This window comes from Heterocephalus glaber, unplaced genomic scaffold (assembly GCF_053883595.1).
Source record: "Heterocephalus glaber isolate CG9 unplaced genomic scaffold, H.glaber_assembly_v1.0 deba00001733, whole genome shotgun sequence".
NCBI classification, from domain to species: domain Eukaryota; kingdom Metazoa; phylum Chordata; class Mammalia; order Rodentia; family Bathyergidae; genus Heterocephalus; species Heterocephalus glaber.
In genome coordinates, this window is record NW_028258444.1 from 14,516,993 (window position 1) to 14,543,977 (window position 26,985).

At 39.3% G+C, this 26,985-nt stretch overlaps 1 protein-coding gene and 1 long non-coding RNA gene across 3 annotated transcripts in view; both read left to right on the top strand.

Moving 5' to 3' along the window:
• The window catches only part of LOC110345541 (uncharacterized), a 40,812-nt gene extending 17,909 nt beyond the window's left edge, over window positions 1-22,903 (top strand). Inside the window, exon 2 of the long non-coding RNA XR_002388937.2 lies at window positions 22,625-22,903. This is a non-coding gene — a long non-coding RNA (uncharacterized LOC110345541). The remainder of the gene's footprint in view (window positions 1-22,624) is intronic.
• Window positions 1-26,985, top strand: part of Ano6 (anoctamin 6) — a 181,697-nt gene that overhangs the window by 42,141 nt on the left and 112,571 nt on the right. The gene's annotated exons all lie outside the window — the stretch shown is intronic.

A 26,985-nucleotide genomic window follows, 5' to 3' on the forward strand; every position in this document is an offset into this window, starting at 1 on the left:
TCTGTATCCAATTTCACATTGGTTTAAACTCCAAGCCCTTGGTGAAACTTTCCCTGACTATTCCAGGCAAAAGCGATTCTGCCTGCCTGGAACGCAGGCATGGATCCTGTACTGGCTGTACCAAGTACATGTTTATCTTCAAGTTTTGATCTTCTCGAGTTGCCAGGCTTTTTGTGTCTTTGATCTCTAAACTCTTTAAAAAAAGAAAAGATTGACTGATTTCCAAAAACATATAAAATTATATAAAGAAATTTTAGCCTTGGATGTTCATTTTTTCTAATACATTCATTGTATTATGGTCTGAAACCATATGTATTAAAGTATAAAAATTAGGTTGTCACATGAATAGGATGTATCATTTGTTTTCCCAGATTTTTAAAAAGTCCTGGTGGAGTCTTTTTAAAAAAATTGAATTAATATTACTGTGACACTTTCTTCTTCATTAGTTATTAGCACAGGAAAAAAAAAAGCCTTTTGAATCTAAGCCAAGCCTTCAATAGTCAGTAATAAATAATCTTGGGCTCTCATCCTTTGAGTTATTGGATTTATTAAAAATCCTATAAAAGACGAGTCTCATGAGCAGAAAGAGTAGTCCTGAATGCGGAGGCGGGAGGGCTGCTGTGGTCCAGCCTTACATTGCTTATTGGGAAAACCTGATTTAGTCAGGCGCCATGAGCCTCAGCTCTGTACACTCCAGATGAGGCCATCAGCATCAGAGTGGCCACATTAGGTTTTTGCTCATGGAAGACTTTTATGGGTGCTTCTCTCCACGTTGTTAGTGAGATTACAGCTCTCTGTGTGTTGAATTAGCTTGCCAAGGCTGTTGTAACAGAGTATCGCTGACTGGACCATTAAAGAGCCGATAGACACCATACTTTTTTGCAGTTCTGGGTGCCGCAGGCCAAGGTCATGGTGTGAGCACATTTGATCTCTTCTGAGGCCTCTCCCCGTGTTCCGCCTTCTCTGTGTCACTGCATGGTCATGCCTCCGTGTCCACACACCCCTGAGGTCTCTTTCTGTGTCCTCATTTCCTCTTTTCACAGTGACACCCGTCTGACTGGATTAGGGCTTGTTTTACCAGCCTTCTCATTGAACTTAATCATTTTTTTAAAGGCCTTGTCTTCAAATATAGCCCTGAGGTACTGGGAATTTTAACACATGAATTTTGCAGAGTCACAATTCCTTAACATCCTGATTTATTTTAAATTATATGGAGACCAGTATAAAGAAGAAACTAAAAATAGCCTGATACCTAGTTAATCCTCATTAAAAGGACAAGGAGGCAAGTATATGAAAAGATAATTCAAACTGTGTTGATCAGCATTAAAGGAAAAAATGATACTCTCTTCTAACCCTCTCCTACACTAGGCAACTTCTTTATAAACATTAAATAGAAATGCTATTATATGGAGGCCCCTGGTGTTAATGTATCCGAGGAAGGAGTGCAGATCTGTTTCTGCACACTGATTGGCTTTTAAAATGGCCACATAATCTTATGTTGTGTATGCGTCAGATGTAAATTGAGTTACCTGTTAATGGGCATTTCATTTGTTTCTAGGTTCACCCCCCCCCATTACAAACAATGAACTTGGATTCCTTTCAGAAATCTAAGATGGCAAGAATAGTGATGAGCCAGCTGATAAAATCAGTTGGCCTCTCTGATTTGCATGAGAAAGTCTTTGTTTTTTAGGTCATTGTTTATTGGTCTTTACTAGAGTTGTAAAAGGTGTTAGCCTTTCTCCCTCACTCCCCCTGCCAACCCCTCTCCCTGCATAGTAAGAAGGACAGGGTTTTCTGTCTCTGCATTGTAGGGCTGCTCAGGAAGAAGGGTCTGTCCGAATCATTAATAAGCGTGACCTATTTCTAGTTAAGTAAAACAGTTGTTCTTATGGGAATTGCTGTTTCCGTACCCACGAGGGCATATGAATCCTTTCTGGGTGCTTCCACCCTTTGGCAAGGGGCCAGCTTGCTAATGGAATGTGAGCAGTCTGACTGCTAATCAAGATTTACAGCAGGGACTGGGACACCCGGATGCTCATTGCATTTGCAGACCCTCCAAGCTAACAGTGAGTCTCTGAGATTAAGTGCAGGGCGAAGTTCAGGTCCTGTTCTCTGCTCTCCCCGCTTCCACAGGCCCAGCCTTTTAGCCACAGGCATCATCTGGCATAATTTTATAAGTTGTGCCACAGTGCAGATGTTCCTTTCTGAAGAATTACTTTCATTTCTGACTCATTTCAAGAAATGAGGCTGTCAGGGATGTTCTTCATTTCCAGGCCCCTGGAGAGTTCATGTTCACCTGTGACTTTTAACCACACACAGACAGTGTTTTATTTACCCAGATGTGAGAAATACCAGTAATGAATGGCCCTCTTCTAAAGCAGCCAGATTTCCCTGCAGAATCTTAGGAAAATGTGTGAAGGCCTAGAGGTAGCTCATGCCCTTATTAATGTAAATATTTCTGAGGCTTTGGTTTTGTGATGCTTGTGGACATGCTGTGTGTATGGGCTTTGGTGCAGGAAAAATATAATTTAGCAACAGATTTAAAAGGTAGTCAACAGTGTTTCTAATTACTGTTTGTTTAGCTCACCATTGCCAAATAAGTGGATTTAAGTAACCTCGAGGGTAGGGAATGTTATGTTCATATTACAGTCAACCATGCAAATCAAATTCTAACTAAGTATTGCAGAGCGCACACCATGGAGTCATTTTATAGAAGTATTTCATTGAATTTTAAATTTAGAACCGAGAGCATTTTGGAATAGAGCATTTCCCACCTGTCTCGCATCAACACGAGTGATACATACATCCAAAATCAGCCTACTGTGTGGTTCAATCCCATTTAAAACCCATCAGTTGCCTCTGGCATTCAGTTCTTTTTAATTTGACATAGAAATGAGGGAGGGAGAAACTTCCGAACCTCTCTTTTCTTTCTTTTCCTGCCCCTCATTGTGTGGAATGAGACACTGAAGTATTACCAGGGTCTGGAATAGTGGTTGACAACCTTGGGTGCGGCCTGGAATCAGCTGGGGAACTTTAAAATTACTGATGACTCTACTCCAGAGATTCTGGTTTAATTGTGTGGAGTATTCAGCATTGGGCTTTTAAAAAGCTCCCCAGAGGATATTATTGTGCACCTACAATTGAGAGATCATCTCATGTAGTGATTCTAGCCGTGGCTTGCAGATTGGCATTGTCTGGAAAGCTTTTGAAAAAAACACTGATGCCCCATCAATTAAAACCACATTTCTAGAGGAGAGAGCCAGTGCCTTTTACAAAGCTCCAGGCAATTCTGATGCATAGCAAGAGTTAGTTGACTGATTTAATTTTCCCATATCCTATATCAAAAATAAGACCTAGAAAGGTCAAATGGCATGGTCAAGGTCAAACCCTAGTTGTTGCAGAGTCAGGTTTGGAATTCGGGTCTGATCCCTCCTTCTGATCTTTCTGCTGCCTAGCACCATCCCTTGTGTTTGTCTATTGTATTTATTGTTCCAGCCTCCAGGAAGCCTTTTCTGACTCTTCATAGTCTCCTCCCATCCAGGCTGGGTAAAATCCCCTTCTTTTGTGTTTGAACAGCACCTGTACTTGCCTTACCCCTCAGATGGTCAGTTCAACAGGACAGGCACACATTTTTCTTGGACCTCGATATTGTGTTTTAGGGTCCCAGATACTATTTGTTGAATTGAAGTTCCCTAACTTGTAATTCATCAGTTAGTCCACATGGCTTGCTAAAAATAATCTTTTTCTCTATGCTACCTTCTGAAAATAGCTTCTGAAAGCAAAATTTATTTCCTAGTTGTCTGTGGCCTGCTTGCTGTGGGTCAGATCCCATAAATAAGATCTTCCTACCTTGCCTTCCAGGAGAGAGAGGTTGGGCAAAAAATGTTTGATGAAGGGATTTTGATGACACCATATTGCAAATAAGATTTTAGTGACTTCACAGGTTGTTCAAGGTACAGTACCTAAAACATCCAGGGACCTTTGAATGACATAACTTACACCTGGAATGGCATAAGGAAAGGAAGCAGGTGGCATTACCAGAAGACAAAAGCTGTCTTAAGAAAATAATGCCATTTCATGAGAATTATGTGTTTTAAAGACTGAATTATTTTCTTAATCATAGTGAATATATGGCGTTCTGTTAGTATGGGCAAGTCAAATTCTTTGGTTCCTTTGGTTTGATATACAGTACTTGTCTTTTCAAATGATTAAAAAAATCTGTTTTCTTCTGTCATTCCAGTTTACTTGGCATCATGGTTGGCCACTGTCATCTTTTTATCGGAAAAATATTTTCAGACTTGTAGTATTTGTGTTTATTCTTATAGCTGTAGCAGATTTGTTTCAGGAAGTAAGAGTGCCGCTAGCATCGCTAACCTCCAGGTGCACAGGAAGCTCCATATGGGCATGATAGAAATTAATGGTTTTCTTGATGGAAAAATCAGAGTTAACGATTTTTGGAACCAAGACTGGCTATCTTGTAGGGTAAAACCCAAAATGTTAAGATACTGCAGATCAGAGAAAATAATGGCCAATGTGTGTATAACCATTTTCAAACCTATTTAGTAAGACTTAATAGGTCCATGCATTATTTTCAGGAGTAGTTATATCCCAGTGTAAGTGACAGTATGGAATTGAAGTCACCATATTATCAGAGAAAACATCTTCCTGAAAAAATACAGTACTCCTCAAAATTACTGGAGAAGAAGAAAGTATCATAAGAATTTCAGGAGAAAGCAATTTAGTTGGAAGTAAATATAAAAGATTTTTATATTAAATGTTACTACATTGTAACAAGTACAGATTTTTTCATAGCTTTTGTTAAAGATAAAATATGAAAGTTTGAAGTCTTACCTCTTTTTTTTTTCTTTTTGGATAAAAAAGTTAACAAACCAGTAATAGCTACTGATGAGTAAACAACTCTGACTTAGCCGAAAGGAGGGAAAGAAGGTGTGTTAAATATGTAAGACTCAGAGTTCAGTGTTTTCTCTTATGTCATACCATTGAATCTTTATAATTGCCCTACAAGTTAGGACTTTTTCACATCAGTTTTTACATTGCACCTGTTCACAAGGAAGCAGAGCCAAAATTGGAATCCAAGTCTGTCTGATTTCAGAACCTCATGTCATTGGTCTGTTATGACATGAGAGTGAGAAGTCTTCAAAAGACACCAGTTATTAACTATGAGCATTTACTGTGCTGGTGGGAGACAGCTGGCTTTTGCTTCTCTTGGCATGCTTATTAAACATCCATCACTGGACAAGAGATAACAAGTGTTGGTGAGGGTGTGGAGTAAAGGGAAGCCTTGTGTGCTGTTGGTAGGACTGTAAATTGTCTAGCTGTTATGGGAAATAGCATAGAGTTCCAAACACAGAAAAAAAAGAAAAGGTAAAAGCTAGAATTACCATGTGATCTCACAATCCTAGTTCTGGGTATGTACCCAAAGGAAATGAAATCAGTAGCTTGAAGAGATACAAGTACCCCTGTGTTCATTGAGGCATTATTTACAATAGCCAAAATACGGAAACAACTTAAACGACTGTGGATGATGAATGGATAAAGAAGTTGTGGTACATATATACAGTGGAATACTATTTAGTTTTCTAACAAAAAGAAGGAAATCCTGCCACTTGTGATAACATGGATGAATGTAGAGGATATTATGCTAAGTAAGATAAGTCAGATAAACAAAGACAAATACTGCATGATCTCACTTATGTGTGGAATCTAAAAGAGTCACATTCATAGACGCAGAAGGTAAAACAGTGGTTGCCAGGGACAAGGAGGAGGGGAAATGAAGAGAAGATGGTCAAAAGATATAAAATTTAAGTTAAAGCTTAGTAAGTTTTCTTCAAATCTAATGTACAACATGAGGTGGTAGGAGAATTAATTAATTTTATTGTGGTAACCGTAGCACTATGTGTATGAATATCAAATCACATTGTGGACCCTGAATATATTCAATTACTATTTCTCAATTAAATATTCTAAAAGGGAAGAAAGAATGGCCAGTTTTGGTCAAAAGTCTTATAGTCTTAGAATTTTGTGATCTGATTCTCAGAAACTATGTGTTTGGCAGTCAAGCAAAATGATTGATAATTTCTACTTTTCCCTGAAATTCCTGGATTTGAGAATCCTGCCTCCTGTACTTGTTAGCTATGTGATCTTGGCCAAGTCACTTAACCTCTTTGTGCCTTAGTTTCCTCATCAGTAAAACAGGAAGAATAATAACTTGATGGCTGTTCATTTTCCTCTCATAGATTGTGTGTTATAAAAACCGAAGAGCCTTGGGTTCCATCCCTAGCACTTCCAAAACAGTCCTAATTAGGGCCGGGGATTTAGCTCAGTGGTTCTGCCACCTGCCTCACAAGCACAAGGACCCGAGTTCAATCCCCGGTACCAAAAAAAAAAAAGTCCTAATTATTGAAGTAATGCATGAATTCATCTAAGAAATTAGGTTGTTATAGATAAAGGTAGTCTCATTCAACTACCAACTACTCCCCCTCCTGCTCCTTCCTCCCTTAACTGCTATTATGTTTATTGTACTTCCATCTAGACTTTGTTTTAATAGTTTTACATACATATATGAATTCACTGAGAATGTTTTGTATCTAATGCAAATGTATTGAATTGCTCTCTGATTGCTTTCTTTACTGAACAGTGTTTTTGAGATCTGTGCATGTTGCTAAGTGTAAATCAATCCATCCTCCATAATGGTTGTATAGATTGCGATCATGTGAATCTACACATTTCACTTCCCATTTCTCTTGTGATGGACATTAAGACTGTTTTCAGTTTTTGCTGTTATAAAATACTACATAGGAGCATCCCTATATCTGTGTATGTATGAAAATTTACCTAGGATTGATTCCTAGAAGTGGAATTGCAGAGTCATAGGACATTTATGTATGTTTTTAATAGCTATTTCCAATTTGCCCTCCAGTAGTATTTACTCAGTATTTTTCTTGAGGTGATCTGAGGTCTAAGATTGTTACAGGTTTATCCTAAGTAGTGATATTCATGAAGTCATAGATTTCATGTGCTAATTATGTATTTTTCTAATACATGTTAAAAGGCATGTCTATCTAAACAAACAAACAAAAACAACCCAGGAGCCTATAGAGTGGCTCTGTCCTGTCCTAACACATCCGGTTTTCTCTGCTGAGAGCTCTGGTCTGCTTGTCTTTTGTGATGCCTGCCTTCTTCTGTCTCAAAGGCCAGGGGTCTCCACTGCTTCCAGGAAGATCCCTGAGGGAGGCTTGCTGTGGGATGCAGCAATGTTGGAGCAGAGCAATGGGTTCTGAATGAACTGATGGGCACTGCTGCCTGTCATTAACTGCTCTGAATGTGATGTGTGTAAGGAATGTGACTGCGGAGTGTAGGCCACAGAGGCTCTTCACGTTTTGTTGAGGAGCTCATCCTTATTTCAGCAGCACTGGGCATGGCTCCTTCCTGAAATTCTTTCTTTCCTTGGCTGCAGGATGCTGCTCCATCTTGATTCTGCTCACAACTTGCTTGTTGTTTTCCCGTCTTTTTGCATCTGGCCTCTAAACTTTGGTACGCCAGGGTTCCTGTTCTGACCTCTTCCTCTTCTCAACATTCATTTCTTGGACCTTAATACGCTGTACCTGTAGACAGCTTGCATCTGTCTGTCTCCGCTCCAGCCTGTCCCTTGCTTTATGGCTGTCTGCTTTACCTCTTCATTGGTCATCTAATTCACATTTGAATCTTGTTTAAAACCAAATTCTTGATTTGTTTGCTGAGCTTACACTTCCTTCACTGTTCCTCATCTTAACAGTGACTCCATCTAGTTGCTCAGGCCCCAAACCTGAAGTCATCCTTGATTCCTGCCTTTCTGTCGCGCCTCATATCCCCTCCATTAGCATCTTGTTTTTCTTTCTGGTTTCTAGGGCACAAACCCGGGACCTTGTGCTTTCGAGGCAGATGCGGTGCCATTGTGCTAAATCCCAGGTCGGTCCCTCCGTTAGCATCTTTGCTCATCCTGGTGCATTGCTCCCACACCTAAATTTGAGCCAGGCCAGCACCAAGTCTTGCTGGAACTTCTGCACTTGCTTCATAGGCCGTCTTCCTGCTTGCCATCTTCGTGTATCTCCTGGGCTCGATTCACAAGACAGCCTCAGCGATCCTTGTGTTTCATACCTTTCTTTCATTCCTAGTGGCCTCTCTACAAACAATATAAAATCCAAACTCTTAGCCATGCACTGTGAGGCCCCTCCCACCTCTCTGTCCTCCTCTCTGCCCGTTTCTTACTGTGCGCCAGCCACACTGGCCTCTTGCTTGCTGTCCCTCGACATGTCACCACCCTGCCTGACCACTGTCCTCATCCTCAGCTCTGCCTCAGTACACTTCCCACTCTCACCAACGATGCTGGTCTTGTACTTGATTCAGTTCTTCCTTGGGTGTCACCTACTCATATCTGGCTCATATCTACTCACCCCTGACTCTAGTCATAGCTATTTACCCCTGACTCGTCTGTCTAAAATATCACTGTGCTGTTTGTACTTTCAACCAGCTTTCAAAGCACTTATTTCCATCTGAAGTTAGTATATGTGTATTTATTCGTATACGTGTCTGTATATTTATGGGTTGAAAGCTCCATAAAGACATTGTTGTGATGGGCCGGGGATTTAGCTCAGTGGTTTCGCCATCTGCTGTGCAAGCGCAAGGACTCGAGTTTGATCCCTGGTACCAAAAAAAAGAGACATTGTTGTGGTGCTCAATAAGTGTTTGTTGAACAACTAAATGAATGAGGGAATTAATGCTCTGGTACCTTTCTATTTTAAAAAAAACAAAACTGAAAAGCCAAACACTTTCCTAGGCTCTTCTATCCCTTTCTTTCTCTGACTGCATTTCACTGTTCCCTTTTAAAGCAAAACTTTTAAACTATTATCTATGTATACTATATAGCCTCTTCGTTATTCAGTTTATAACCTGGTGTCTTTGTTCAGCATTCTACTGAAATTGATTTTGTTGGGGTCATTCAAAATTTGTTTGCTGTTTGCAGTGTATACATGCCTACTTAATTGAATCTCTGAGTCGCTTTAAGCACACTTTTTTATTTCCTTCTTGAAATCACCTCCTGACTTGTCTTGCCTCTTCCCTACAAGCCATCCTTGATCCTTTGCTGACCTTTCCTTTATTACATGCCCTTAGAACATTGACAGTTCTTCAAGGCGTGCCTCAAGCCCTCTTCTCTCTAGGCCCACTCATCTGTGCCCCAGGGTTAAGTACCGATCAAGGAACTAATGCTCTCCTTAATCTGCAACTCTGAGCTCTTCTGGGTTCCACACCCAGCATCCACTGCCTCCTCCGTATCTGTCTGGGTTGTGTCATGGCCAAGAAGGAAGCCTTGAGTCACCTCCAGGAACCATCCACCCCATCCTGCCTCTTTCTCTCACATCGTTGCCACTTAGTAAGTGGTACTTCTGTCCTCTCACATCTAAAGTCAGAGAAGTTACCTCTGTGCACTGGGTGTCAGCTGCGGTTCCTCCTGCATCCCCCACCCCCCAGTACTTTCAGTTCTCCCTTCAAAATGATTTGGAATGTCTTAGGACTCCACTTAGGTCAACTCTGTCACCTGGACCTCAGTAGCAGCCTGGCAGTTGGTCTGAGTGCCCTGGGACGCCATGCTACGCTTACCTGTCAGCGCTTGGTGTCATCAGGTTTCAGCCTCAATTTCCACCTCATTTTGTTCCCTAGCCTCTCATCTCTTCACTACTTAGCAGATGTTTGATTACACCTTTGAGCACAGAACTACTTCAGAGATGTTGGCCATCTTTTCCCCTTCCTTGAATATTCTTCCTTGATCCCTGCATGGCCAACTCTTCTCATCCTGTCAGGTGTGAACTTAAATACCGCTCCTTGGGAACCTCTTCTGGCTACCCTGCCCAAAACACTTCCTTCTGATATTCTATATCATAACAACCTATTTATTTCCTTTTTAACACACAGCAGAATTAGTTATTTTTAAAGTATTTACATTTAGCTTTTGTTGTAAAATAGAAGCTCCCTTAAAAGAAATATTTTCTGCTTTGTTAACATCTGCATGAGGCACAGTGCCTGGCAGATAGTAGGTTCCAGAAGAGCGATTTTCCTGGTTATATACATGTGCTCATGAGGTGTCTGAGTCCTTTTTTTTTAAGCAGTGCTAGAGATTGAACCCAAGGGACCTTGGTCCCACTAGGCAAGCATTTTACCACTGAGCTACATCCCTAGCCCACCTTCTTTCTTGGTAAAGAGGGAAAAAAGGGAAGATTTTTATTTTTCAGTCTCATATAATTAGCTTATGTTTACATAATCAGAAAGGTAGTACTAAGATTTGTTAAGAAAAGCAGAGGCATCTCCCCTTCCATTCTCTGTTCTCCAGGGGCCAGTGTTTTCAACTTTAACTGATTCTTACAGTAATTCTTCATGTTCATGATCTCTGATTAACATACTGACATTGTAATTTGTTTTTCTCTTTTAGGCCTTACCTATTAATGCTAAAGAGACTCTTTGGCTGTCTTTCATCTGCCCTTGCCCCTTCTCTCGCAGACTTGCTCAACCTCATATTCATCCTACAATAATTGTAATTGTAGTATAATTTGGCGAAGATCAATATGCAGTGCAGTGTTGAAATGCTTGAATTTATTACAACTGTGTAATGCTCCTCACAGATGAGCCATACTTGGATTGCTTTTCCTCCCAAGACTGAACAACAGACACTGACTTTTTTATTCCTTAATTTTTGATGTAGTTATGAATAATTCAACCTCAAATTCTTTCCCAGTTGTCAATTCCCTCTCAAAACAGTCAGCCACACAGGGAAATCTGTCCAATCTATCATTTAGTGGGAAGGGCCTCCTACAAGCTTGGATCCTTTCCAGCTCCTTATCTAAATTGTCCTCTAGGCTCAGGGCAGTAAAGGATTCCCTTTCATTGCCATCCCAGGGGCTCTTTTTGCCTTGCTTTAGAGGCCTAAATTTTTTTTTTTTTTTTGGTCAGTTTATTACTTCATTTTGGTGGAGCACATTTCTCAGTGGCTCATGGGAAAAGGGTGTGAATAAGAGAGGTAATTTTTTGAGACTTGAAGGTCTGAGAATGCCAGCATTCTTCCTTGGCTTTTCAGTGATGACTTCACTGTGTGTATAATTTTAGGGTGGAAATTGTCTCTCAGAATTTTGAAGGCTTCTACTTTTAAGAGTTGTTCTTGAGAGCCTGCTTGAAAAGTTCCCTAAATTGGATCTGACTTATAACTCTTCATATGAAAAGCTCTCTCTCTGGAGTTTTGTAGGCTTTTCTCTTGAAACCCAATGATTAATTAATGTGTTGGAAATTTAATAGACCCTTTCTCTATGGCAAGACTCTCTCTTTTTTTGGTACTGGGGATCGAACTCGGGTCCTTGTGCTTGCGCAGCAGGCGGCAAAACCACTGAGTTAAATCCCCGGCCCTACTCTCTGTTTTTTTGTCGTTGGTGGTGGTGGTGGTTTTTTTTTTTTTAAGGGAAAAAGGTGTTCTTAAGTTCTTTTCAGTTCTGGGAGAAACATACTCTTTAATTCTGGGATTAAAAAAAAAAATGCCCTTCCACGCTGGGGAATTTCTTGCTTTGACAAGTAAAGTACTTCATTCCATTTTCTTTGGTCACGAATACTTCTGTTATCTGGATATTGACTCTCCTGGATTTGTCCTGAGACTTTTCAGGATTCCTGTTTCCTAGCTCTGTTTTTTGCTCAGCATTTAAAAACATTTTCTGAATTGTGACTTTCAAGCCTTTTGTTGAATTTTAAATTTATGTCATCATTTTAACTTTCAAGAGTTCTTTATCCTGGGAATATTTCTCTCTCTCTCGTGTCTGTCTTTGGTAACATCCTGTCCTTATTTCATGAATGTGCTTTTGTTAGATCTCTGAAGCTGCTAGTTTTTGATTTTGCTTTTAATTTTTTCTTCCTGTGATTTTTGTTCTCTTCTCCAAGTTGCTTTGCAGTTTCTCAGTTATGCTTTTCTTAATGACTAGAAGTCTTGCCATTCCCTACAGGTTTCACTTTAGGGTGACTCACCTGGATTGTTTGTTTTTAGGAAATTCTGGTGTTAGTATTTTTATGCCTTTTTTTTCTCCTTTCCCTTCCTTTCCCTTTCTTCCCTGTGGTGACAGAAGGTTTAAAATTCTCAACACTCAAACTTCTTTGACAGCACACTTCTGCCCAGTCTGTACTGGTCAGTCGTAAAGCACTACACTAATGAGGACTCCCTCGTTCACTTTTCTTTTCTTCCCTTTCTTTTCTTCTCTTTCCTCTTTTTAACTTGGAGCTGGCTACAGTAGCAAGAGAAAATATAACCAGTCACCGAGCTAAGTTAGAAGTCTAGGAATCTCAACATTTGGCAGTCATTTTTATGTAATTTAGTGTGGAATCCCCATCTTCAGCTGGGCTCATAATCTTCCAGTCCAAAGATCGTCTGTTAACTCTTTGGTGAGACTATTCCCAGGCTTCTCTGCATGGGAGCTGGAGTGGGAAGTGTCACTATCCCTCATGCTAAGCATGAGGGAGAGTGACTAGGATTCTGAGACAGACTGAACTAGTTCTCTTGCCCCCTCCACATGCCCTTCTGGAAGAAGCTATGCTGCCAGACCCACCCTCCTAGCTGGAGTTGCCTCTGTCTTCTTGTAGGATTGCACTTCCTCTGGTTTGCTAGGCTAGCTACCACTTGCCTGTTTGCTCTCCATCTTACTGTGTCTTCTGTTCTCCTTGTCTTTGTCCTAGTACTAGCAGAGTTAAATGCATGCGTTCAGTATTCCATCTTGAAATGTAAGTCTCCTGGACGTGAGTTTTTGATTGCTGTTTATGAGGCATTTGATCACACATGTGACAGATTTCTGTGCAGGCTGTGAATCTCTGCATCACCCACTTCAGTTCTTTTGAGGCATGGGAGTGGAATATGGTGGAAAGTTTCTGTACCGGAGTACAGAACTTGGCTTCTATTCCTAGATTTGCTGTGAACTCTTCAAACCTGAGCATTTTTCTCTTATTGATATTTCCCATCTATGAGACCAAGGAATTGAAATGGATTATTTTGAGGTCTCTTTTTACTCATAGTTTTATTTGGAAACAGTTGAGATAATCACATGTAACTGAACACCAGAATAGAAGAGAGTTGGAGGAACCAGTAGAAGAAACGCAAAATTTAAATATCTTCTTGTATTTATCAGCCTGAGTAGTTCCAACATCTCTAAAATCTCAGTTAAAATTGCAACCCACATGTTGTGAATAAGAAATTGTTAAAAGGTTAAAAATTCTGCAATTTTTTCCATCTGGGTTATTAGAGGATGGCAGTTCAGCTCCAAAGCACACTTGGATATGTGTTCCTAATAGCCAGATAAAATGTTGGTTTTGCACAGAAGAATAGGAAAGATAATAAAGACAGAGGTCTATTTTTCCTCCTTTACCCTCTGGCAGGGATGGCCATCCTGGTAGTACCCATGTGTGGAGAGATAATGGCCTCATCTGTGTTTTTTCCTTCTCTTCCAAGTTGTTTCCCAGTTGGGTGGAAGGGCAGTGGACGGTGCATGTCACTGTGGTTTTGAATGGTGAGTTTGATCGTTAACCCACGAGCTCCCTGTGGTCAGTACAATGACTATGGAGAAAGCAGGGTTATGAAGACATTGACCTGTGGCTGGGAGACAAGGGAGGGGCCTAAGACAGTTCTTCAGCTGTGGAGGTGTACTTCAGAGCCACCCCATTCCAGTTACTAGGACAGCATCTCCCTGAGGCAAAGTGTAGGAATCATTTTGTGTAGGTTCCCAGTTCTGTTATGCTTGATTCTTGCACTGACCCTTGGAAACCACCACTTTTAGGGACCCAAGGCCAAAAAGAAATCAGACTCTTGAGCAATTGCAGAGCTCAGAAAAAAAAAAAAAGTGAAAACAGAGCCCAGCACACCTCGTCAGCTGACTCCCTCCTGTCAAGTCACCGAAACTGCTTCAGGCTCTCCCTGATTTCCTCAGTCTCTTCTGAGTCCTCTTCTCCTTCAAGGTAGATTATCTTGATGAGTGAGGGGTTGGAAACTTTTAGGGGGGAGAGTACCACCTTAATTCCTTCCTTCCAAAATGCACACACACACAAATGTATACAGTATGAAATATGTATGTGCTATGTGTAATTTGTATAATACAAATATATTTCACTTACATAACGCTTATCTGTGTATATTCACAATAAATATTTGTGTTTCCTTTTTGCTCATCATTTTGATTACTGTTAAAGCCTTCACCTGCGTCTCTGTCCTGTTTCAGTGACCCTTCCTGTTTATTTTTCATTTATTTTCCAACAATATTTATGTATGAGAGAACGTGTAATAGGAATATTTACACTTCATCTTACCCAACAAGGCACAGTTGACAAATAAAAAAAGACTTTCTTCAACCTTATGGCCACCTAGGTTCTGCTGTGTCATTCGTTCATTCAGTAAATATTGATGAGTGGCAACTCTGCAAGATCTTGTATGGACGCTGAAGTTTCACAGCAGAACAAATAGACACAGCCCTCCTTCTCATAATGGCTGTTTTCTCTCATTTTGTAAAATATATTTTTAACTGACTTGTCATAATGGTACTATAAATATTTACGGAGTACAGTGTAACATTTCAGTACATATGTACAGTATATGATGATCAAATCAGGGTAACTGTCATATCCATGACCTCAGACAAATCTTCCCTATAGGCTTTTTTTTTTTTTGTCTGGTACTGGGGGTTGAATTCAGGACCTTGCACTTGTGAGGCAGGCACGGTGCTCCTGAGCTAAATCCCCAGTGGCCTCCATCGGCTATCTTAAAATTCACAATAGTTATATTGTGCTATGTACAGAACTTTAGAAGTTATTTCTCCTAATTGCATTCTTGTAACCATTAACTATCTTGTAACTATTAACTATTATCTTTCCTTCCTCTCTCCCCTATACTCTTTCATGGTTCTGGAAACCATTATTCTACTGTCAAACTCTATGAGATCAATCTTTCAGCTTCTACATATGAAAAAGAAGATGTGGTACTTGTCTTTCTGCACTTAGCTTATTTCACTTAATATGATGTCCTCCAGTTCCATCCATGTTGTGTAAACGATTTTATTCTCTTTACGGGTGGGTAATATTCCATTGCATATGTATACCACAGACCTAGGTTGATTCCATGTCTTGGTTATTATAATAGTGTTGCTGTAAGCATGAGAGTGAAGGTGTTATTGGCTTTTAAAAATCAAATTCCTGGGCCAGGGATTTAGCTCAGTGGTTTCGCTGCCTGCTGTGCAAGCGCAAGGACCCGAGTTCAATCCCCGGTACCCCCCCCCCCCCAAAATCAAATTCCTTTAAAAATTCTTGTTCTTGGTTCTCCCCTTTACAGAAACAACGTATGCTTGTTGTTGTACATTTGTAACTGGCTTTCTAATGGGAAGCCGTTGAAGGGTTTAGAGCAGAAAAGTACTGGGTCAGAATTTTGTTTTCAAAAGTTACTTTGCTGAAAAGAGAGAGAGTTAGAAGGGGGTGGAAGTTGCTGGCAGGCGCCAGTCAGGGACTAGTGCAGTGGTCCAGGTAAAAGTGCTGGGTGCTTGGCAGGCTGAGATGGTGAGGAGGAGGCTAGTCACGAAATCTCAGCACCGTAGGGTAACCAGAATTGACTGAGAGGGATGACAGCCAGGCTTTTGCCTTGACCAGAGGAACAGATGGTGGTTCCATTTACTGAAACAAATAGTAGAGAAACAATAGGTTTGGGTGGGAGACTATGTGGAGACATGAACGTAAACCCTGTGTTAGTAGTGAGTCTGAGAGGCTTGTGACTTTTCCAAGTGGGGGTGTCACATAGGCACTTGGATGTATCAAAAGAGACCTTTGAATTAGAGCCTTGGCTGGATGTGTTAAGAGATGTCATGACAAACATTACAGAGAAGCAGGCCGCACGTGAAGCCCTGAGTCTAAAGGGCTAGTCAGGGAGGAGGTACCAACCACAGAGACCAGACAGAAGAAGCTCTAAAAGAATGACTCCCAGAGAATAGAGTCTTCAAAGGGTGTCATGATCAGCTGTATAAAGACCTTTGAGATGCCACGAAAGGCAAAAAATGTAACGTAGACATTAGCTTTAGCAGTGTGCAGGTCATTTACTGACTTATCAGTGCTGAGAAGTCGGATGGAGGTAGAGGCAGAATCCATGTCAGAGAGGTGCCAGCATACCTAGACACTCATCAGTAGAGTTAGGAATGATGGATGATGTCACAGTGCAGTAGATGCAGTGGGAGAGGCTGATTGAAGTTGTTGTTTTAACATTTTATGATAACCTCTTATCTTTATTGTTCTGATTACAAAGCAGCATATACTCATTGTAAATGTTTTAAGCATTAAAAAAAAGACTGAAAATAATCTCCATAATTGCATTCCCTCATGTATAGCTATAGTTAAGATCTGTCCTTTAAGATTGTTTTGTGCTCAGGCTGATGCATGTGTATCCACACACACAATTTATAACACTTATTTTATAAAAATTGAGTTTATTGCTATGGAGTGTGCTAAAGTTTGTGTTTTTCTTTGTCCATTTCAGACATGTCATTACAAGAAATAAATTTGTAGAACTGTATTCTGTTATGTTTTACCATTGTCTAGATGTTTGCACTTTGTTCAGACATTTTTGCTCTTATAATTTTTGCTCTCCACACTGAACGTGCAAACATATGTGTGGATATTTGTATCTTTTCATGTGTACAGGGATTTCTCTAGGATGTGTTCCTCAAGGGGAATCGTGGGGTCAAATGGTATGCACATTGCATGTTTTGGTCCAAGGAAAGGGACTTTTTTTTTAAGATGGAGGAAATTTGAGTAGGAAAGACTTAATGAGAGTTAAAATAAAGAGTAGGTTGAAGTCACAGGAAAAAGTGCTGAATAATCTAACGCTGAGAAGCCCCATGGGAATGGGAACCATGCATAGGAGGAGGCTTTGGGCTAAGGTAAGATGCCACCTCTCCCATGAGAAGGATCATCCTCAGCTACTGCTGTATCCCAGCATAGAGCAAGCATGCAAGAATTATTAGTTGAATGAATAAACAATAATAAATAATAATTTGGTTGATTCAGTAATGGAACTTAATGACATTTCCATGTGGAAGTATCTATTTTTTCTACTTTTTGTACCAAATGGGAGGAAGATATTTGACTGAAACTGATACAGGAGGAGTTGGAGATTTGAAAGACCCTTCTTGGTGAACCCAGTGACTCAGGTCAGACTGTACCCCTAATCTAGGCATCTCTGACCTTCCTTTCAATCAGCCTGCATGGTCTGTTGATTCTAACAGCTAAAAATCACTGTATTCCTTTCTTTTCTGTTTGTCCTTGCTGAGCACCATCGTTGTTAGTTCCAGCCTACATTTTCTTGTCAGTGGAGACTCTTACATTGGTCTCCTTTTACCCCCTAGGCATCATCAAGGCTTTGTTTAGGGGCTACCTCCTCCAGCCCCCAGTGCAGCCTGGTTTAGGAATGAATCTCTCTCAGGCTACACTGGCCTGGGCTGACATGTGTTCTCCCTGAATATTACTTGGCTGTTATATTTACCTGAAGCCTTCACATGTAAATGCCTTAGTGGCCATTTCTTATATCTCTTCAGATCGACTATAGTTCTTAGCTCATGTTGCACACTAAATAAATGATGGTTTTATGTGTGAAAATTTGATGCTTTTGTAGACTTGGTTCATACAAAGAAAAGACAAGAAAAAAGCAGGCATTAGAAAAATTCACAAAGAGCCAGAATCTGAAGACGTTTGATCCTGGAATAAGCAGCAGAATTTTAACTCACACTGTAGGGAGGGACAATTTGAGTTGTGTCATATGTATTATTTCAGTAATTAATATGTTAGGTGCATATTTTAAAAATTTTAAATAGTGTGAATCCCTAAGGTGATTTAGCAGTATTCATATAACCTGTTTTTTTAATCCCGAACTACACTGCACTATTTTCTAGAGTAAACGTGTCTGAACTTCCTAGCTGTGTCCAGCCAGCTGGAGAATAATCTCAGAATCAGTGTCCCACTTGAGCTTCTAAAAGAAATGGCCTTTAAGCCCATTAAATATTCCAAAGTGGGATATGGTGTTAATGTTTCCACTACCACTCCTCTCCCAACCCCACGGGAGGGTAATAGGGGGTGGTTACCAACTGGCACTTGAAACAAGAATGCCAGGTTACAGAATCTGTAATTAAATAAGTTGTGAAAGAAGAGGCACGGAGCTGATTATTTTTCTGTGAACAAATGGCATAGATTACCATCTTCTAAAGCATTATTTTCAGGGCTGAGAAATGCTGTAGTCAAGACTTAAAAGTGTAATTGTGTGGAGTTGCCTACGTCACTGACTGGGACAGTCTAGTGGGTTGTGAGTGAGCATCGGCCTCTTGCTGCCGCTTGTCCCTCCCTTCGAAGACTCCTTCACAGCAGCCACCAGTTCGGGCATAGTTAGTTACCAGTCAGGGTGGCGTCTGAATCCCTAGTGCTCAGCAGCTGGAGATCCAGATGCTCCACTTCTTCAAATCTCATACTTTAAACAGTGCTTTTAATTTATTTTTATTAGTATGTATTTGTGATGCATAATAGTTACATTCCTTTTGAGGAATAGGTGCATATAGGTGTCGGGAGCAGTGCTACATAATTTTAGGAAAAAATCATTTGGTTAGCCTAGTTCTCCTGCCTACAGCCCAACTATGGAATTCCGAGACATAATTCCAAAAGGCCTCCGGTCACAATTAAGACCTCAATGATCCGGTGATGCTGTGATTCACCAGGACAAGAAACATCCTGGGAGCTGAGAACATCCTGGGAGGAACAAACATCTACTCAGTTCCTCATTGTTCTCGGACTGTTACCATCTTCTTTATGCGGATGTACTGAACTCTCTGCAAGTCATTTGGTACATTTGTTTCTCCCGACGTACTGAGTACTGAATAAAAGGTGCGGTAAACTGGGGGCTTTCGTCTTTGCCGTCCAGAGCAGTACTGATCAGACCCAAAGCTCAGCTTCTTCTCAGACTCATTTTTCTACCTTTCCTTTTCTATGCCTTGTGCTGCCGTGGCTCGCAGGAGACTAGGACTTACTGCAGAGGTTCTAGTAACGTCCCCTTTCCCTGTTCCCTACATATAGGTATCAAATCTTGATCATTTTTACTCTTCTCCACCCTGCACCCCATCCCCTGAGAAATCATGGGACAATAGTTGCTGAACAAGAAAGCCAGGCTTTTCCTGCTTAGGCTGCACTTGACTTTTATTGTGTTACTTTGAGCAGCAGTAACATGGTAGGTGGTAGCTGAACAGGAATTTAATAAATCAACCATGTATTTTTACTAGAATAATACCCTAAACTAATAAAATTGATGCTTTCAGGGGAATTTTTGTTTTCTCTGCTATGTAATTGATGGTATAAAATGTATCTATAAATTCTAAATTAAAATAGTGGGCATGATTTAGAAATATCTAAAGAGGGCTGGGGTTGTAGCTCAGTGGTAGAGCATTTGCCTAAGCACTGAAAAAAATTAAGAATACATCAAAGTGCATAAAAATCAAACTTACATATACTGAATTTTTTATGTAGCAACTTTTAATAAGCTACTGTCAGCATCATTATTTCTCAACATACTCCAAAGTTATACCCCTCTTAGAAAAATGAAAAAACTTCAAAAAGTTTAAACATAACATTTTTTTCCCTCTAATTTACAAGCTAATACTTGTAATATTCCACAACTTGCTTTACAGGCCTGAGGGGAAGTACTGTTCCCATATCTCATGTGCACACTCTGAGCCTGCAAAGGTTGAAAATGCTGCCCAAGCTGACAGGAAGTGGCTGGTCTCGGATTTGAGCTCAGGTGTGTCCGGCTCCCACAGCCAGCCCTCTAGACGTCACACATTCAGTCAGCCATTCAGCAGAACACTGGATCTCTCCTCTGACCTGGTGCTATTCCAGCTGCTCACGATTCTGCCATGCACAAGATAAAATCTCTGCCCTTTTGGAACTCACACACTCAGTACGTAATTAAGTTTCAAAAGAAAGTATAGCAGGGCAAGGTGATAGTGAACGGTAACTTTATTGTGGGTTTATTTAAATGAAGATTTCAGGGACACCTATCCAAGCAGAGACATCGAACAGGAACCTGGAACAGGAACCTGAATGATAGGAAAGACAAGCCCCCTAAGGCTAAGGAGCAGATTCTGACTCTACTGCTTAGTAGCTCTGTGATTTGGGCAAAACCCTTGACTTCTGTGTGCCTCTTCCCTAGTGGTACAGCTGTAGTGCTGATTTTACCTCTTAGGGCTGTTGTAACAATGCGATGAGTTCATATACAAAAAAGAAGATACTGGTATATATTAAGCCTGCTTTAAGTGTTAGCTGATATTATCTAGGCCCTATGGGGTGGGAAGAAGTAGCTGGTTTTTGGATAGATTTTGCAAATGCAGATGGCAGTATATATTGAGGAATGAATTGGATATGGAGGGATGAGGAAGAGGAGTCAGAGATGACTCCAGTAATTTTGGTCTGAATACTTTGGATTTGGGGGCATTTATTGGACTGGGGGAAGATATGCGGTATAGTAAGCTTTTTTTAGGGGAGAACATAGTGGAGAGTAGATGTGTCAAGACAGATGCTTCTTGATGTGTTCATGTTGTGTGTTTGTTCATTGTAGAAAAGGTGGAAAACGGATGAGCGTTGAGAATCATAAAGACTTCGCATTCTACTAATTTTTGCTTAAAGTTATTTTTCCCTTACAAAGTCTTAGGTCATACAATCCATACAGGTTTTGTTTTATTTTTTGAAAATCATATAAAGTGTAGTTTATTGACAAATGGCTCACAGCAGAGGGAAGAGTTAAAATCTAGGAAAGATGATAAAACCCTAGCACTATAAACACTCACCACACATCCCTGCAGACTGCTTGCTGCTGCTCAGTACCTGTCTCGTAGACATCCCAGGTTCATGAAACAGCCCGGCCTGTGACAGTTAGCAGGTAGAGTAGTTTTAAGCTGCAGTTTTTTTCATTATGGTAAAATATACATATGACCTAAAATTTACCATTTTAACTGTTATAATGCTCAGTGGCATTAAGTACATTTAGCCTGTCGGGCATTCATCTTCAGAACCTTTTTCATCTTGCAAATTGAAATTCTACCCCTACTAAACAGTAACTCCCTGTTCCCTTCTATCCTGGCAACTCTTCTACTTTCTCTTGTTATAAATTTGACTGCTCCAGGTGCCTCATATAAGTGGAATCATTTGTCCTTCTATGACTGACTTACTTAACTCTTAGCACAGTGTCCTCAAGCTTAACCTATGTTGTAGCATGTCAGAATTGTCTTCCTTTTTAAGGCTGAATAATACTCCATTGTATATAGAGGCCACAGTTTGTTTACCCATTCATTTATCAATGGATGTTTGGGTTGTTCTGCCTTTGGCTGTTTTAAACAGTGTCACTCTGAGCATGCCTGTGCAAATGTGTTTGAGTTCTTGCTTTCAGTTCTTTTGGGGACATACTATATGTAGTTTTATAACAGGCTCTTTATATTTAAAACTTTTTCAGTTCCATGAATATTTCTCTTGTTTTAAATAATTGGATTATATATTATCATAAAGCTGTGTCCTGATTGACTTACGCACTCAAGTATTGTTTCCTAGAATGCAACTATAATGTCAAAGGGTATAACCAATATTAAAGGTTTTGCTCTATTTGCAAAATCGCCGCCCAGAAAGCTCATACCCTCTGATCACTGCCAGTATGTGAATGTGTTCTCTATACTTTTGCTAATACTAAGTATTAACTGTTTTGTCCAGATTTGATAATTGAAAATGGTATATCAGTTCTGATGTTGCTTCTGCCCAAATTTAGGATTCACTTGCTGGGTTAGAGTTTATTTGTAGCTAATTACTGAGAGAAGCATTAATTTGGTTAAACTCAGTTTATGAGATGGTGAGAGGGGATGATAGTTTATGAAGTCCTTCCTGCTTTTAATTAGTCTTTCATTTTGAGGTAATTAGCTTACATTTTACTCTGCCTGTGTAGGCAAGTGCTGTGATGATGTTTGGAGTGCTGTTATTGTGTGTTGAATACAGTGCTCGTTACATTAAGCTCATAATTCCTTACAGTTCAAATATCCTAAAGGTGCTAGGAGTTCCTTTTTTGGGGTTATAAAACTTGATAGATTTGAGCTCATTTGATGAAGAACCTTGACCTCATTCAACACAATACTGTATTTTTTTATTTATTCCCTTCAGTAGATATTCAAATGTTAGGCCTCAAAATGTGCATGTGTTTGCATAAGGGATGTTGTTGCAGACCATATATGCATATGATTTATTTTGCTTTCAAATTCTGAAAAATGCTGAACTCTCAGAGGTAAAGGTTTTGACATGAAAGGTTTTGAATAAAGGAATGTAGACCTATAGTTTTTTATTTGTTTGTTTTGTTTTATTTTTTCCTTTCATTTTTGTGTTCTCAGTCCTCCTAGGCTGTAAAACCTGATTTTGAAAGCCTACTTTAGTAGGCTAAGCATGGAGTTATGACTCAAATGTGCTTTGAGTTTATAGACAATAGGAATTTAAGAGTGTTGTCTTCTTTCATCCCCAGGAGTTGTACAATCACAATAATCTTGGTGCTGACAAGTCGGTGGCTAGAACCAAGGTTGGCCTGAGCCATAGCCAACTTCAGACTCATAGCGGTGTTCACCTGGGAGCCCTGAGCATCCTTGGAGACCTGAACCACTTGGATTGTGACCACTTTTCAAAATGCTTTTGGAACGCATTTCTATAATTAATAACATTTGTTCTTTATAGAATATCAACTGTTTAAGCCAAGCTTTCAAAAACAATACCAAATTGGGAAAATTAAAAAACATTATTTTTCAGTTATATGATGGATTATTTTTATTTTAAAAATCTGCTTATTAAATGGTAGGAGTTGCAGAAAGGTAGAAACTGATCCTCAGACTCATATGGAATTATAAGGGGCCTAAGTAGCCAAGAACAAAGTTGGAGAACTCATACATTCTAATTTCAAAACTTACTACAAAGCTACAGTAATCAAAATAGTGTGGTCATGGAATAGAAGTGAGAGTCCAGAAATAAACCCACACATCTATGGCCAGTTGAGTTACAGATACACTGAATGAGGAAAGAAGCATCTCTTCAACAAGTAGTACTGTGACAACTGGATTTCCACATACAAAAAGAATGGAGTCTCTACCTCATGTCATATATAAATATTAACTCAAAATAGAGCAGCAACTCAGTGTAAGAGCTAAAACCATGTAACTTTTAGAAGACAGCATAAAGATAAATCATTATGACTTTGGACTTAGCAGTGGGGTCTAAATATAACACCAAAAACATGAACAACAAAATAATTTTTAAAAATTGAGCATCATCAAAATGAAAAGTGTTTATACACCAAAGGATATTGTTGAGAAAGTGAAAAGACAATTTACACAATAAAAGAAATATTTGGAAATCATGTATCCCTTGTCTTTACTATCCAGAATATATAAAGAATTCCTGTGCTTAACAAAAAGACAAATGACTTAGTTTAAAAGTAGGCAAAGGACTTAAAATCACATTTCTCCAAAGAAAGTATAAACATGGCCAGCAGCATATACAAAAATGCTCAACATCACTTGTCATTAGGGAAATGCAAATCAAAATCGCAGTACCACCTCACACCTACCAGGATGGCTATTATTTTAAAAACCACAAAGATGAGAACAAGTATTGATGAAGAAATGGAGAAATTGGAACTGTTGTGCATTGCTGATGGGAATGTAAAATGTTGCGGCAACTATGGAAAACAATTTGGTAGTTTGTCAAAAAGCTAAACAGAATTTTTGTATGACCCTACAATTCCTTTCCTAGATTTATACCCAAAAGAATTGTGAACATGGACTCAAATGCATACTTGTCTGCCAGTGTTCCTTGCAGCTTTATTAGTATTAACTGAATGGTGGATTAATCAAGAGTACATCAGCAACTGAATGGATACACAAAATATGGCTTATGTATATAATGGGGTATTATTCAGCCAAAAAAGGAATGAAGTTTTGCGAACACTGAGCCATGAAATAATGCCAGAAACAAAGGAACAGATATTGCATTAGTTCACTTCCATGAAATATCTAGAAAGAGGCAATGTGTAGAGTCAGAGAAATATTAGAGGTTGCCAATGATGAGGGAAGTGGAAAAGGAAACTGCTTAATGGTTACAAAGCCTTTGGGGTCATTAAAAATGATTTGGAGGTAGTGGCTGTGAAACAAAAATGTGATTATAATTAATGCCACTGAATGGTGCACTTACAATGAGTAAAGTTGCAAAATTTATTATATATATGTGTGTGTGTGTTACTGCAATATAAAAGATTATTAAAAAACTCACTGTGACTCTTATAGCTTTGCAGTATCCATTGGGTTTTTAAGTAAAAGCACTAGCTAATCTGACCTGGGATGTGGAGACAGGGTATCACAAGTCACTAGGTTGCTGAGGGTGGGCTCGAACTTGTGATCCTCCTGCCTCACCTTCTCAGAGTGCTTGGATTACGAGTGTGTGCCACCATGCCTGGCTTTTATCAATTTATATTTAACATCAAGGTGTCCTTTGGATTATTCGTAGTAGCTCAAGATAAAATTAATATATTAATGAAATTGCCTAATTTTGGAATTAGGTTCAGATTCCCATTGAATCTAACTTCTAGTGGTTGACTTGAGGAAACTAAAAACTTTGAGTTATTATTCATCATCTAGGAAAACAACAAAAATAGGATTAAATATGGTCATTCAATATTATCATGCAAAAATAATGTGCTCACACATGTGTAAATACTGAATAGTTTCTCTAGTGTGAGAAACTGAAAGTGTAAATAAGGACTAAAAGGTATAATAGATAATGTGAAATTGGAAGAAAAGGGGCAAAGGGGAAGGGGAAGTGGGAGGGGTAGGGGAAAGGAAAGAAGGGAATGGAATTAATATGAGAAAATGAAAAAATGGAAACAAAGTCTTTGTAAATAGGGAGGGATGGAGGGGTTGAAGGGAGGGCAGGGGAAGGGGGAAAAAATAAGAACCAAGAGACTATGTAAAGGTGCATATCTCCAGTGATGAATGTCATTATGTTGTACACCTAAAATGTACCAATAAAAGGTTATACAAAAAAAAAAATAATGTGCTCAGTAAATTTCCATGTTTGTTTCTTCCCATTTTTCTATGTACATGAATTTAATTTATGTTTAGTTTTTTTATGACATGCTTTTAAATTTTTATTTTTATCTTGGCACAACTCTGTGAGATCACCAGGGAAAGTAATATTATCAGCTTCAGGTAAATAAACTGAGCACTGCCCAGGATCATGTAGCTAAGGAGTTGTTGAGTCAGGACTTGAACCCAGTCAGTGCCCTTATGCATGCCTGGTGCCCTTTGCTACAGGCCCTGGTATAATTTTGCCTGCTGCTGCCACTCATATATTCACTGTGCTCATTTCTGTGGCAGTCAAATGTAATAGTAAACAAGTCATCTGGACCCAGCTCCTGTCCTGCTGGTGTTGCAGGTTAGATAAAGTATAGATGCCCTATTCTGCTTACCTTCATTCCTGGGGCACTACTTATCAGGCACTTTGGTTTTGATCTCTGAATTTCACGAGATTGTTTTGTGTTTTTCTGATGGACAATAGACTTTCTAAGTTATGAAATTATAGAAAATGGCTCTTTGTATTGGCCAGTTTATATTAAAGTCTCAATCAGCTTTGCCATACAGGTTATCTGTTTTGCAATTGGGATAATAAATTTTATTACTGCATTCTAATTGGCAGGCAAGGAATCATATGAACTGCAACTTTCTGATGAGGTTCCCAATGTCCTGTTATTAATCCATTAATGCGATTCAGCCTCTAGATATTTCTATTTGGCCCTTCATTTTGGATTGCCAAACAAAGTCAGAACTAGTACCACCAAGGGCTTAATTGTTTCACTCTTACTCCACTAACTGCATTAAACCTTATTGTACATTAATAAGATTTTTTTAAATGCTCTCTATTACTTTCATTTTAAACTAATTGTGAGGTGTTTAATTTTATTTCTCTTAAATTTAGGAAAAATAGATATTTAGTGGGTTTATTTTGACCTAAATCTTGAAATATTTGATTTTTACCTAAAATAATCCAGTTAGTAGCACAGTGGACTCTTGACTTAGGAACTCAATCAGTTCCTGAGGCTGGTTGCAACTCAAGTTGGTTGTAAGTCAATAGAGCTGAGATTTGGATGTTTACCTGGGTATGGGCTATAGACAACAAGAGGCAGATGAATCTCCCATTAACCTAATTAACCCAAGTTGTTTGTATGTCAGGCTGATCGCAACTTGAGGGTCTACTGTATTCTTACAGTACTCTGTAAATGTGTCTGGCCTGCTGCTTATAAATGATACTGAAATTAATATTACCCATGTCTTGAATTCCTTTCATCAAGAAGAGACAGCCTTGTCTGGTTCTTTTTGGTATCCCTATGGCCTTAAAACACAAAGTCAGTGCAAAATATAAAGTAGTTAATGAATATTTGTTGACCCTGACCTTGAGTAACCCTTTCATTGTCCTTCATACAAAATGCCATTGACCAAAATGTTTTTCATCATATTAGAATAGATAGTTTTCATTTCTCTAGTCAGCCTTTTGGTGAACAGACAACATAGAGGTCCCAAATACCTTTTTATGTTCCAAGTCCTGAAATTAAATTCATTAATGCTGATACTGTTCAAAGTAGTACATCTGGGCCGGGGATTTAGCTCAGTGGCTCTGGCGGCTGGTTCGCAAGTGCAACGTCCAGAGTTCGATCCCCGGTACCAAAAACAAAAAAAATCAAAGTAGTACATCTGCTGTATAATATAAGGCAGAGTGACAGTGTTAAAATACATTTCAAAGTATTATATTAGGGAAAAATTATGTAAAAATAAAATAAACATTTCT